The sequence below is a fragment of the Crocodylus porosus genome, unplaced genomic scaffold (genome assembly GCF_001723895.1).
Source record: "Crocodylus porosus isolate Cpor-Errol unplaced genomic scaffold, CroPor_comp1, whole genome shotgun sequence".
Taxonomy (NCBI): Eukaryota; Metazoa; Chordata; order Crocodylia; family Crocodylidae; genus Crocodylus; species Crocodylus porosus.
The window spans coordinates 126,882,335-126,897,871 of record NW_017728886.1 but is presented as its reverse complement, the minus strand read 5'-3'; positions in this window follow the sequence as shown (position 1 = coordinate 126,897,871).

Genomic DNA, 15,537 nt, shown 5'->3' with positions numbered 1-15,537 from the left:
GACCCAAGAGAGTGAAGGGGCTAGTGGCAGAGGCCTGATGTAGAAAACCCTTGGCTGGTCAATGCTGGGGCCCAGACCAGAGTAGTCAAAAGGGCCAGGGGCCCACCGTGAGGGACGCCCAGAGCTGAGGGCCTGGGGTTCCAAATGGCCTTGGAGGTGAGACCAGGTCCTGTGTGGCCAAAGGTCCTGGGGGGACCATGCCTGAGAGGGGAAATGGTTTCAGGGAGCTCGACAGCCCGAATGAAGGCAGGGTAGGCTGCCTGAATGGATGGATCTTAGAGGGGTCCTGATTGGAGGATTGTGGGGCCCAGTGTGGGGTTGGTGAGATTAACATCAGTGGATGCCATCTGAGAGGCATGGGCTGTAGTGTAGGGAGGCACGGAGCTGCAGATAGTGCCCCCTGGCATAGGGGCATGAATGGGCAGCTTCCCGCCTTAATTAACATCTTAATTAAGACTAAGGCATGGCAGATAAGTCACATGGGTGGTGTGCCCAAAAGAAAGTGGGGAAACTAGCACTGTGGCTAGGCATGGAGCCCCACTTTGCCACAATACCCCTGTGTGAGAACTCAGGAAACAAGCTGAATCAACCCCATAGTTTTTAGGTCATGTTAGAACAGTTAGGGTTTTTGTCAGCCCTCCACTCCATAGTTCATGTTTGTGTAGAAACTACCTAGATTTGTCTGCTTCCATTAATTAAAGTTATGTGATGCATATATACCCACATTCATATATTCATAGCATCCAGTTGAAGTCTAAGGTCCTCCTAAGCCTAATGACCTACTTCTGTAGCCAGAAAACATGACTTTTATGATGTGATGTGATAGAAATGATAGCCAGCCTAAGTGGCTTGTTGCACCACTCAGAGTCACATCGCCTCCTAGCTGGTATAGTACTGTCTTGTCATTGTAGATTTTCTGCCACGCCTTTGATGTTATAGGAGATGTGCTTAGATGCTTCTTGGAGTCAACTGAGAATGGTTATGGACTCATCCCCTGCCCTCACCACACCTGATGTTCTGGGCATTTTTATAGTCTCTAAGATCAATATTCCTATTACTGTTTGAAGGACCCTTGTCTAAGTAGCTGCTTGCCTCATTCTTCCCTGCATGGGACCCAAGACAGCTGTCTTTCTCTTCTGGTTCCCACATCACCCTCCTGTGACTGGAACCCACTCTCTCTTCTTCCTCACCTCCCTGGGGAGTAACTTTGCCTATGTCTTCTTCTCTAGGTCCCTGGAATGGCTCTCTTTACCCCCTGGTACCAGACTCACCAGTCATTCAAGCCTGTCTGTTGACTCCAATTCCCCACTGGGTTTTGTCAGGTAAGTTGCAAGGCCAGAGTTAATTTTGGCTCATCAGTTGACCTACCCCCTTTGCCTGTTTTCTTCTCTTCTACTCTTCTCAGTTTCCTTTCCTCCCTTCCCCTGACACTGGGATGCTCTCTCAGCATCCCTTAAATCTCTCTCTGCAGCTGGGTCCACCATGGCAGCTTCCTATTCACTCCTCATTTGACCCAGCTGTTCCTCCTTTGCTCTCTGGCATAGTTTCTCTTTTTTTCTCTCTCTTCTCTTCCCATGCTGCTTTTCTCTTCTCAGGTTTGAACCCTGGTGGCTGGATTTGCTGTGGCAGCCTCTGATCTGCCCCAGCCCCAACTGAGTCCCATGGTTGTTCTGAGCATGGTGTTTGATGTCTCCAGTTTTGCCACGGCTCCTCCTGCTCCTCTGGGTAAGTTTTCTTTCTTTTTTTGTTTCTTTCTCATTCTGTCCATGACAGGGTGCTTCAGGCAGTCTGTCACACACCTCCCTTCCTAGTGGAGAGTCTTCACGGGATCTCTTAGTCATCATCTTTTGTCCAGGTTCATTCTCTTTGTCTGTCACCATTGCCTCTGGTCTGTTGCCATCTATCAGTTAGAATAGGAAATCAGCTGCAATGTTCAGTCACCCCAGCCAGTGCTCTATAGGAAAGAGAAAAGATTGCAGGGCCAACACACATCTCATTAATTTGGGGTTTTCTGTCTTGGAGGTCTGGAGCCACCAAAGCAGAGCATGGTCAGTAATAAACAGAAACTTTCTCCCATATAAATATATCTACACAGTCGATTCCCCATTTTATGGCCAGACATTCTTTTTGGATAGTGAAACATTGTGCCTCTGCTTTAGATAACTTTACTAGCAAAAGCTATAGGCCTTTCTTCCCCTTGGATGTGTTGTGACAGTACCTCCCTGACAGCCACAACTGAAGCATCAATGTGCAACTGAAATGTTTGTGAGAAATCTGGAGTAAAGAGTGATGGGGTGTTACATAGGGCCTCCTTTACCTTGGTTAATGCCTTCTAGGCCCCTGGGGTCCAGTCTAAGTGACCCCCTCTTTGGCCTTGTAGCAGGTCTGTAAGAGGGGTGGCTATTTCTGAGAGCCAAGATATGAACCATCTCTAATAGTTCACCAACCCCAGGAAGGACCTTAGTTGTTTCTTTGTTTGAGATAACCTGTAGGCCCATATTGCCTCCACATTGCCTGAGGGGGGTGCTATTCTTCCATGCCCTACTTTATCTTGTTATCAGTGCAATCCTTCCCTGCCCCAAGTATCTCATTTTTGATTTCCCTAGGACACACTTCGAGAACATTTCGTATGCATCTCATATGTTGGTCCCAGGTTCTGGAGAAGATTACTATATCACTGATATAGGCCACGGCATACTCTTGGTGTGTTGCTAAGATCCAGCCCATTAGCATCTGGAAAGAATCTGCTGCCCTGTGTAGACCAAAAGGCATCTGAATGAACTGGTACAAACCCCAGGGTGTACCAAAGGCATGTGCCAGACATTCAAGCTGTTCCTGCCTTCCATGGGGTAGCTGTTCCCCTGTCACCTGGGTTGGCTTGAGGCCATCTCAGTCCCCCACTTACTCAGGTCCCCACTCCTCCATTACCTCTCGAGGGTCCATGAGATAAGTCTCCTGGGTTTCCCACCATTTTAACATATTCACGTGGTACACTTGTCTACTTTTCCTCATGTCAAGTTCGTGAAGCCTACTTTCCTCCTTATCTTAAAAGGACCTCGCCATCTAGCCTTCAGTTTACTGGTGTGGTCCAGTAGCATTACCAACATGAACTCCCCCTTTTGAAATCCTTGTGTCTGAGCCCCTAAGTCATACTGGCATTTCTGATTTGCTTGGGTTTCCTCCAGGTTATTTTTGGCAATACTTCTCATCTTCTCTAGCTGCTCTCAGATCTCCTGTACCCAGTGGTAGTTCTTACTACCCTTGGTGCCTCTTTCTCCCATCCTTCTTGGACTATGTGTAACAATCCCTGAGGCTTATGTCCAAAAATCAATTTGAAAGGAGAGCACCCAAGGGAGGCATGGGGTATCTCTGGGATTGCAGACAAGAGCAGAGGTATACACAGTTCCTATCTTTTGGTGTCTCCCTGAATGCATTTTCATATCATGGACTTCAGAGTCTGATTGAACCATTCAACCAGGCCATCGGTTTGTGGGTGGTACACCAAGGTACCTAATTGTCAGATCCTAAAAATCTCATACATCCCCTTCAGTACTCTGGACATAAAATTGGTACCCTGGTCCATAAGTATCTCCTTTGGGATCCCCACACATGAGATCCATCTGATCAACTCTTCTGCCACCTTAGCGGCTGTCATTGTTCTCATAGGTACTGCATCAGGATACCATGTGATGACACAGGCAAATTGGTACCCTGTGGCACTCTTAGGGAGTAGACCATGCTATTGTCTTATCCCTTCCTAAATGTCCTCCCAAAAGTAGGGCATGTGTTATTTGTATCAGAGCCCTTTGATATCACTGTGGAACCACTATCTGTTCTCCTTCTTCCCCAGTGACCTTCCCTTTATTGATCCTGTAGAGGATACATTCTCTTATCTTGAAGCGTGGATAGGTGGTGACTGGTTCGGGTTTCTTGACCACACCCTGTCTTTTGGCAATGTTTTCCTTCTGCACCCACTGGAAGGCCAGCTCGGTGGCCTATTCACTTCAGAAGTCTTCCCTTATGATCTTGCCCAGGTTTCATAGTTTCATAGTAGTTAGGGGTTAGAGGTGATCTAAATAGATCATCTAGTTTGTCCCCCCACCACAATCTCCTTGTTTTCCTCCCCTTGGAACCCATGTCCTGTGTCCTTTCCACATCCTGCTGATGGAAATTCCCCTTTTTCTTGGACCTGGTCTAGTATTTCATAAAAGTAGGGCCAGTCTTGTCCTCCTAGCATGGGGCATGGCAATATATGGGTGAAACCCACCAGTATTTCCTCTGTCTGTCCCATTATATTAACCTCAGCCTCTGCCAAGGGTAAATGAAAGATTCCCTATAGGTACAAACCATGCTGATGCTGGTGTCCAGCTCACTGTCTAGTGGATTGATTACCACTTCTCAGACCATAGTCTGGGCACAACCTGAATCGAGAAGGGCGGGTACAAGTAGCTCCCCTACCTTTGCTTGTATCATTGGCTTTGGGGTCTTGCTTCCTTGATGATCATCCAAAGCTTGGATCCATCTGTTCTTTATGCTCTGATTTCCTTGCTCTTGTGCTGATCCCTTTCAGGTATTGTATCTATGGTCTTCATTCAGCTAGCTGCTTGGGACACTTGGGACATATCGAGCAATATGTCCCCTGTCTCCACACCTGAAAAATATCACACTCTGCTCGGTGGGCCATTTCTGAACCCAGGGTGAATTCCACCAATTCTCCAAACTTTTGACTATCCTCACCAACTTGGGTTGCCTGCCCCTGGGTATCACTCTCAGGTGCAGCTAAGAAAGGCTGTAGTTGGTGTAGGGATTATTCCATGTCTTGGGGCTGGTGCCTCCTCATCCAGCAGCATGTCTCCTCTTCTAGGTTATCTAGGAACTGCTCCAGTTTGAGTATTTCCTCAACCTCCTGTGCTGTCTTTCCATGTGGCTGAATCCATCTTTCCTCACTGTCCCTGTATCCATGGCCTCTTTTCTTCCTGCCTCTTGGGTCCCCTAAATTGTTGTCGGTAGGATTCGGGAGAAAATTTCACACCAGTACAGGATGCAACGTTTTACCTTTTGGTAATAATTTCATAGTTGGTAGGGTCAGAAGGGACCTAAGTAGATCATCAAGTTTGACCCCCTGCCATGGGCAGGAAAGAATGGTAGGGTCAAACAACCCCAGCTAGGTTACTGTCTATCCTCTTTTTGAAGACCCTTAGTTTCCTTCTGAAGATCATCAGCCTCATCTTGGACCACAGCTCAGTAAGCAGCTTGTGCTGACCCAATCAGTGAGGGGCCCAATAGCGATGCCCACTTCCCTCTGTCCCTGACTGCTGCAATTTCTGTTCATTCAAAAGCTGTTCAGATAGATGAGCTGGAGGCCTTTGATGGATCTCAACCTTCTCAGAGGCTCCTAGCACTGTGGCCTGTTAAGCCTTCATCTTTTCATTCAATTCCTTCTGTTGGGTAAGCACAGCTATCTGGGCATCCATTTCTTGGGACAGAACCTGGATCAACTTTTCTAACTGTTCCTGTTGAGTTTACATAATCCAAACCACCACCTGAGGGGTGTGTTGCCAGTCTTGCAGGACCAGTATCCAAGAGCCAGCGGAGTGGTCCTCCATCTCTCAGGGCTGGACAGTCAGGACTTATAGCTATGTAGTGTCTCTTTTCCTTTCCTGGACAATGCACCACTATAAGGGGGTTGTTGTGCCACCCAGAGCCACATTGCCTCCTGGCTGAAATAGTAGTGACTCATCATTGTAAATCACCTTCCATGCCTGCAATGTCATGGGAGCTATACTTGGACACTTCTGGGAGACAACTGAGAATGACTATGGACTCAAGATGTCAGTGGTTCTTTGCAGGGCTCCCCCATCCCCTGCCTTTCCCACACCTGATGTTCTGGGCATTGATGGTCTTCCCTTCATGTGACCCAAGACAGCTGTCTCTTTCTCTTCTGGTTCCCCCATCACCCTCCTGTGACAGGGACCCACGCTCTCTTCTTCCTCCCCTCCCCAGGGAGTAACTTCACCTATGTCTTTTTCTTCCCTTAGGTCCCTGGAGTGGTTTTCCTCACCCCCCAGTACTGGACTCACCAGTTGTTCAAGCTTCTGTTAGCTCCAATTCCCTGCTGGGTCCTGTCAGGTAAGTCACGAGGCCAGAGTTTCACTTTGGCTCCTCAGTCAATCTCCTCCCCTCACCTGTTTTCTTCTCTTCTCTTCTACTCTTCCCAATATCCTCTGTTTCTCTGACACCAGGACAGTCTCAAGGCATCCCTTAAATCTCCCTCTCTGCAGCTGGGTCCACCATGGCAATTTCCTATTCACTGCCTATCTGATCTAGCTGCTCCTCCTTTGCTTTCTAGCATGGTTTCTCTCTTTTTTTTCCCCCTGTCTCTTTGTTCTCTTCCTGTGCCACTTTCCTCTTCTCAGTTTTGAACCCTGGTGGCTGGGTTTCCCGTGGCAGCCTTTGACCTTCTAAAGAGCCATGGCCCCAACTGACTCTCCCAGTTGTTTTGAGCACTGCATTTGATGTCTCTGGGTTTGCCATGGCTTCTCCTGCTCCTCAGGGTAAGTTCTTCTCTTTTGTTTCTTTCTTTTTCTGTCTATGGCAGAGTGCTTCAGGCACCCTGTCACACAGCCCATTGTACCATGTATCCAGTAGTTTAACTAAGGAAGAGTAAACAGGGCAGCAGCCCTGAGTGCTGTCTTGGTGGGAAGCACAAAGTCAGCCACTTCTGTAGTGGTTCCTGCAATCAGCACAGCAAAAGCTGGTGCCATGCATCACATGATTATCCTGGGTCCTGAGATGTGCTGCTACAACTTTGCAGGTGCCCATTGATAGCTAGGTCAACTGGGGCAGCCACTGAGCTCTCAGATTTGAAGCCATAGAAAGATTCTGTCACTGTGCCCCAAGTGCCTATGTAGTGGTTAAGGACTGTAGAAGAAACTGCTTCAGAAAAAATATTTTTTATTTCCTGCTAGACCTTAGCAGATACTAAGGTGGACAAAGAGAGGCAAAACTTCACATAGGACACAAAACCATACAGGTTTATGTTCTTGGTTCTGTCTTGTTTTTTAGGAAGATGGGACATCAGATAGGACTCTGGTCTTCAGCTCACTTTGTAGAGTTAAGTTAAACCCTCAAACAACAAAAAAATAACCACTGTCCATGACTTAACAAGGTATCGGGCTCATAATATAACATGTATAACTCAGACTTTACTAGATGTATAGTATAGTGTTCACATTGTTGGAGCCTATTGAGTATTACAATAGTGTGATCTGAAGGGGAGCAGGTGAGGTAAGTGATTATTTTATATCCAAATGAAAATTGAGGGTCTCTTCTCTTCTATGAATGACCAAATTCCTCCATGTTGAGATAATATGTCCAAAATATTGTTTTCTGGCTGCATTCTGATCCTGTTTTGGGAAAAATTATATGTGGGAAGATCTGTTTCTATATCCATATTGTGTTCAGTTCATTGATTCATGCAGTGGTTGTTGAAGTAAGAATCTATTTTCCTTGGAATGGCAAGGAACCCCAGAAATGATCAAATCTAGGTATTTCTAAAAGGCTTGATGTGGGAGAACTGTGCCACAAAACCACTCTTACAGCACAATAAAATGATGTTTATGCATTGACTCTTAAGGTGCCTTAACCTTATGTTACCCTACAAAGCATAATAGTTTATGGCCTACCTGGAGTAATCAAAAGAGAATACTAGGCTTAATCTTGTGTGGAAAGTGCTCATGTGTGTCTTCAGAACTGTGTAGTTCTGCTGAACTTGTGAAACTGGCAACCTCTTTTACCTTCCATACAACTTCTACAAAGCTTACTTGACTTAGCCTAGAAGCAAGGTAGCATCTCTAATACTATGGTGATTTTTCATTACCTGTGAAATTAATTCCTCTTATTTTGATGTAACTTCTGCTTATTGTGTTGCTTTCTCAAATCTATAAAACTGGATTTTGCAGGGAAAGTAGGAATGGTATATCAATATTTTTAACACAATATGAGCAAGTTTCTGTTGGCATAGTTTGTCTGTCATCTGAATTTGAAATTCTAGCATTGATTTGGAGGCACCTGTGTCTTGGCTGGAGCTGCTGTCTTCTATAACTGGAGCGAATGCAGCTAACATGGGGCATAGATTATATTATTGTCAAGATAACCTATTTAGTTAATGCTGTGCTTGTGTTAGTCTCAGCTAAAAGCAGCTTTGAATTTGTCAGCTCTCTTCTGAGAACTGTATAACTGAGAAGTCCATGCAATTTTTGACAGGCAATGTGTAACCTATTTCAGAAGACATATTTTAGCACTTGTTTGTTATTGTTTAAAAATTATCAAGATTTTACAGATAACATTGAGAGGGACCTGCTCAGAGTTTCTGGAAATGGCTGTACATGAAGGTCATTGTAAGTTGGCATCTCTTGCTCATTTTATAGTGAGGATTTATTCTAAGGATGTGTCAAGGACTGTAGGGAACTTGAATGCTGTAGTATTGTACCTCAATAAACCTTAGCTTGTGTGTTACAGGAAATCCCCATAAAGCATCAAAACCAAGGCTTAAGTGACACTTCTCCTGGCACCCTCATTACTGAGCAATTCCCCAGAACTGGAGATGATGCTGATTTTGAGGGCTTGTTATAAGGTGCTCTTTGCCTTTATTAGTTTTTAAGTGAGAGAGAAAGAGAGAGAGAGGATTGTTTCAGGTTTTAAGATAGTTAAAAATACAACTAGTAAAAATGGAGTGGTTCAAATTCATAAATGAGGAGTGGAAACACATAAACTAAGCCTCGAAGAATGAATGTGAATATCTCCATCTTCCTCCAAATCCAGCAGAAAAGAATGGTAGACTTCGAAGACAAGAAATCTGGTCTGTAAATGTAAAGGGATTCATGTGAGATTGAGTAGGTTTGTGTTTCTGTTCTCATTAACACCAAGGTAAGTTAGGAGCAACTCTATTGAACTGAATGGAATTCAAGGAAGCCAAGTGAGTGTGAGAGTAAAATTGGGGCCAGAGAGTTCAAGCTAATGTCTAATAGTCTGGCTCAACAGCCAAGTTAAATCAATTCATAATAAAGCAAACTTAATCTCAGTTGCATTTGTGAATAGAATTTTCATCCAAAAATAGTTTTTGGCCTTAAAACAACTTCTAAGTGAAATATAAAATTATTAAAAGGAAGTTGATTGCTTAGAATAATCTAGTGATCAAAATGTGATTTGGATTTGTTTCATTTCTCAGGTGTCAAATTGAAAACAATAGTTCCTTACTTCTATTAGAACCGTGGTGTGTAATTCGGAATATACAAGGGTAAAAGCACATCCACAGCCAGATCCTCTTTGAATTTAGCATAGATGTAAGAACCTTCCTGATTCCTACCCTACACTAGACAACATTTTCCATGCTCTGTGTAAAAAGCCTCATTCTACTCAGATCCTTGATTTTTGTGGAGCATAATGACTACTGGCTCAGTTTCTGTGGTAAAAATAGGTGCATCTTTCAGGAGTCATCTAACCTGCTCTTGCTTTTACAGCTAAACATATAGATTCACAGGTGCTGGAAAAAAATTCTCATCTTTTTACAACCATGTTACACCAAGAAAAATGTTAAACTGTTGAAAAGTAACCCATATATTTGAATCTTAAAGTAATTTTGGGCTTTAGAGGTACAAATTCTATTTTAATCCTCAATGATATATTGATGTCTAAATTTCTAGGTCTCAAAGCCTGATTTGCCCAGTTTAAGCCTTTTATTTTTTGACAGAATAGCTATTGTATTATGGAGTAGATTCTTAACCTGACCAAACAAAATGCTAAGGACCTACTTTCCATTTACTACTTCCCTAGTTTTGTAGTAGTCCAAATGAAGTATTGAAGTTAGCAGGTAGAACATGGCAGAAATTAAGCAGAACAATGATACTAACAAGATGCTGTGATTTAAGAAGGCAATATTCTTACTAAAGGGTAATTTTCAGTTACAAGAACAGCTTCTATGCTCCTTCTCAAATGTAGCTGGTGAATGAGTCAAATGCAAGGTACTCATACAGGTGATCAAAATAAAATTATCTGTGCCTTTATAATGTCCAATGTTTCCATCTTGATTTATGTAGGACACTTGCCCCACCTCCTGGTCACCATCTTAGGACCAGAAGTTCCATCCCTTAACCACTGACCTTTGCTACCAAAAGTCCCTCCCATTGCCCCCAAAAGTACTTCCTTTGGGAAAGGCACTGATTACAGCTTTTCACAGACCTGATAAAATGGTGTGAAAAACAGAAATTTGGTGTATATAATCAAATACATTCATTAAATGCAAAATATGTTTATATTTTAAGTATGCTTCACACTTGAGTACAACAGAACTTGAAAAAAAGTATAAAATGTTAAGCATGGTGTGACAGACTACCTTTAAACTGTCATAAAGGCACTTAAAATGGGAGTATAAACCTGTGCTGAGTACCCTCTAAGGCCACATCCAGATGTGCGTGGATGTTTGGTTCCCTGGGAACAACTAGCAGTGGTGCACCTTGTGCTACTGCTAGTTGTCTCTGCAGAATGCCTGTGCTATGTGCGCTCTGGCACGCAGCAAATCACTCAGGGTGGGGGGAGTAGGGGAGGCTGGGGCCAGCCCAGTGCTGGCTCCAGCAGACTTACCTAGGTTCCCGGGGGCCTCCTGGGACAGCAGCATTGGCAATCCTGCTGTGTGGAGCCTGGCTGGCAGTGGAGCACAACTCCAGCTGGGCAGGCTCTGGCTTTGGGCGGTGCATGCTGTCACTACCTGTATCATTCTTCATTTTTTTTCCATGGGTATTTTTGACCCCTGGATATCCAGGGATTCTTCCCCCTTCCCTCACCCAGCTGCTCCCATGCAGCACAGAGAACAACTGAACATGTGGTATGGGGCTCTACAAATGTGTCTGCAGTGCCCCATACTGCATGGCTGTGCTTGTCTGGATGCAGCCTAAATGTTTTAATGTTATGATGAGGGTTATTTTTGATCCATTTTACCCAGGTCATTCCAGGGTATTGTTATTCTGATGTGGGGAGATAGAGAAATGAAAACTGTTTTATCATACTAGGAGGCACCATTCCAAGCCCTTCTTACTCTTTTTTGCTCTGTGGGCAAACTGTCAACCTTTCTGAAAACTAATGCTTATGGGGGTGGTATTAGCCCCAAGCCAACCCCCAGGGGATGTGACCCTAGCACACCTTGATCCCTCTGAGCACCCACCCCCAACACAATCCTAATTCAGTGAAAAACACACAAGATTGTAATCCTTGATTTATTTTTTTTCTTTCCTTTTTCTTTACTTCTCCCCTCTTCCCCCCCATTCATTTCAGACTTTTTTTTTCAAGACTTTCCCCCTCCCACCTGCAGCTCTGGCTGGCACCTGCTAGCTGTGGAGTGAGGAAAGCCACAGTCTCCATGGTGGTTTCTTTGCCTCCAAGCTACATGCCACCCTCTCACATCATGTCCCATCCCAGAAGAAGCATAGTCCTGGCTCCTGTCCATACTCCTGCTCCTCAGGCCTTCCAGTGACAAGTCACAGCTATGCAGGTCTGAGACAGCATTAAGCCTTAATAAGTTGGTGACTATTCCAAAACTGTTCTAACCTTATGATGCTATAATATTCCACAGATTTAAAATGTTTTAAAGATAGATTGTAACTGCATGTTAATATGCTACTTTTTAAAAAAAGAAATGCCTTATCTATTCCTATTCCCTTTAAATCTTAAACTGCAGGCAAAATGGTTCCTATTATGGAGGGATAAAAAGCAAGTCTTTCAGCACCAGGGGGTAGGCCTGAGGGATAAGGGTAACTACTGATACCAGTATTTCAGCTTTTATTTCCTGAAGTAGATTCCAGGTGTCTATTACATTAAATTTAATTTCATAGTAATTTTCTTGAGATAGCAAATTTCATTATAAATGATCCCCATTCAGCTTATCAAACTACAGGTATCTGTACTTGTTGTCCTCTGACCCAAAGGAAGAAATACAAAAGGGTTGTGTCACATTCACTGGCACCAGTTGCAAATCATTGGAATGCAGTGACCTATTAAGTTAATGTGTGTTAGGAGATGACCCTTACCTGAAAAAGAACAACTTTGCAATGCCACAAGGCAGTTAACATATGATAAACTCTTGAATGTGTGTCTGCACTTAATGGGTGTGTCTATACTAGAAGCTTTACTCACGATTAGACCAAATTACTGCACACCGTCTACACATGCAGGTGCTTACTGCACAGTTATTTGCTCTAATTGTGAGTACATTTGCTACCTTTAAATATAAGTAACACATTTGTTCTCGATTACTTGCTGTGCAGTACAGCATGTATAGATAGTTGACTGGTAGCAAATGTACACCCAGTCAGCGAGGCAGAAGGGGTGGGAGATTGCTATGCCTAGGCTTCAGTGGCAGAGTCTACCCCAGCAACAGGCAGCTCCAGGGGGCAGGGAGCAATGTCCCAGCCCTCACCAGGAGACAGATATCTCCTGTCCCTGTGCTCCATGGCAGCCCTTGGGCTAGCACCCAGGAGAATCCTTGAGCCCCCCCTGACTGCTGCAAGAGGCTGGTGCAGGGCCAGCAGGGATGGAAGCAGACTGCTCACATGAGCAGCAAATCTGATCTTGCTTCCCTGCATGTGTAGATGCCTGTCTGGGGTGGGTTTACTCTGGAGTGTAAGATGCCCCCAGGAAGTGTTAAGTTGAACATGTGACAGTAACCAAACGTAGCTTGAGATAAGCATTTATGTAATGTCTGGGCAAGCCTTAACGATGGAGATAGGTAGTATGGCATTTTATAATTTACCAGTTTGAATCCAAGACTTAAAAAAAAAACCACTTCAGACTGAAGATTACCATATTACACAAACCTCTCAGGATTCCAAAATACTTATTTACCCTGGTGGCTCATGTTTGTCTAATTCTCAGAATCTCTAGAAGCAGGAAAATGGAACCATTTATAACCCAAAGAGAACTGACGTGCTGGAAATATTTCAGGTATTTATATTGCTGCTGGATTTTAGTATATTTTTATATATCCATGTATTTGGGTGCTTAAGTAGTGTTCTTCTTCTTCTCCTCATGTCTTTGTCATTAAACTGGATTTTTTTTTTTTAGAATTGTGCACAAGCAATGGCTCTTTCTGTTGCTGCAATGAGGTCCTCCTCATACAAGTCTCACCAAGGAGCTTGCAAACAAGCATATGCTCCATAGCCTGCACTTCACTGAAGTGGCATATATTCATATTGTTAGAGTATCCCTATTTGATCATGTTAGTGTGAACTCTACTGAATGCATCTCAGCGTTGTATGTCACTCATTCCTTCCTTTCTAGATGAGATTTGGAGGAATATTTACTCATCTTTCCAATTAATCAATGACCCTGGGTGATCTATTTTGTTGGTGGCATCTGTTCTGGTCTCACATGGGACTGCCAAGTTGTCCTGAGGCCTAAAATATCAGTGATCAAAAAAGGCATGGTTTCAAGTCTTTGGCTTGTTGCCTTCCTCTGAGCTAGAGCCAGTTTTGTTGATACTTCTGGCTAGGGACAGACATTCAAAAAGCCAGAGCCTCAATTGATTTAATTTTTACAGGTTAGTCTAACGTAACTAGGCTACATCACTTTGTAACTGTTCAGGCATCCCAGACATGCAGGCACATGTCTGTAGTGGCTCAGGCTAGAAGCTGGGGGGTGCTAGAGCATGTCTCCCCTCCCTTACATAGTGCTGAGCATGGCCAGGCCCCAGGAGGATGCTTTCATTAGAGAGGGGTTCCCCCCATTCTGACCAACCCAGCAGGGGATTCATAGCAGTGTTTATCACTCCTAATTCAGTGTTTATCACCTCATAAAGAAAACAGAGGGATGTTACCAGCTACGTGTTGATTCTCCCCTTTGCCCACAGCAGGACTGTAGCCAGCATGTGGTCTTCTAGCTAATGCTGAGAGGTGTCTGTAAGGCACAGGGGATGGGGAGCATGGGGGGATCAGGGACACCTTCAGTCTGTGCTGAGCTGTAGAAAGGGAGCAGAGGGGAGGGGCCAGCTTTGCTGTGGAGCAGAGTGCCCCACTCAGTGCAAAGAGAATGCCGGGATGATGGGTGCATCTGATTTAACTTAAACCAGCAAGGGGTCTGGGACAGACATTGCATAAACCAGTTGGACCCAAATCACTTAAGTCCGATACTACATTTAAACAGGTTTATCTCAAATTGGTTTCAGCCATTTTCAACCTGGTTTATGTGCACTGAACATCTGTTATGTTACAGGTTTAAACCAGTATCTGATCGCTTAAACCAATTTGTGTAATGTCTGTCCCTAGCCTTTGAGCCTTCCCTTATCTACTTCTACCTTGGAGTAAATTTTAAGTTCAATGCATATTTAATAACACTTAATGAAGCCTGTACCTTTGTATCATATTTCAAATATGCTGAATACCTGATTTTAAAGGGGTAAATGTGGTGATGTGATGTAAGATCTATTTTTCATTGTGCCACATGAATCTGAAAACTAAAGCATGATTATATGGAACTATTAAATGGTGATCCCTTCAAGAAATTATATTGGGTTCAGGTACTTCTTCACTTTCAGACCCCCTATATTTTCCTGTGCAGTTAGAGGCACCACTAAACAAGCTCATTCTGATGGACAAGCTCAAACATATTTTCTGAAGCAACAATTTTCTGTCTTGGCTTCTGTATTGTAACTAAAATAGTGCAGCAGTCTAGCTGTAGATAAAGCCAGCATGCACTGAGCATCAAAAAATTGGTGTGTATAAGAGTGAGTAGGTTTGAAAGTCAACTATTATTATTAAAAAGGGTAGTAAATATGGGTCTGGTTTGATACAAGGGGAATATTAGAACAGGGATGACCAACCTGAACATGAATGACATGGGTGGCACAGGCAACCTTTGTGTAGCATGTAGCAAATAAGAAAGGGACAGGAAGTACAGTGGCATATAAGGCAGGGAGCAGAAAACAGAAAACCAGATCAGGAAGGGGAAGTAGATCAGAGTTTCACTCAGGGAGGGTGCAAGGCTAATTTACGGCACTCCTGCCAAAAAAGGTTGGCCTCCATTGGACTAAAGCATTAATCCAGCCGTTTTCTATTTCTTGGAAATCTTGGAGTTGAAATTATTATATAGCATGACATTTCCTAAAGATATAACCACTAATATCATCACTTGGAGAAATAAAGTTTATGATTCCTTTCCCCCTAGGTGCAGTGCCTAAAATGCTTGCTGTCTAACAATAATAAAGGTAATGGGTCAGTGATGATACAGTCAAATCCGTTTAATGTCAGATTGCTACGTTGTTACCTGTCAGCTCCATGTTCTTGGGGAACCCTGACACAGGACACAGACTGTCTGACTCACAAAGAATCGCCCCGGCCCCTCCCAAACAGAAGCTGATTAAGATGCAGTGAGAGACACACCTAAAACCCACCAGATAAGGGTGACAAAAGTGAAACAACTGCCCTAGGTCTCATTTGCATCTGAGATGGGAACAGATGACCATTCATTTACATGAGAGATGGAGAACAGAAA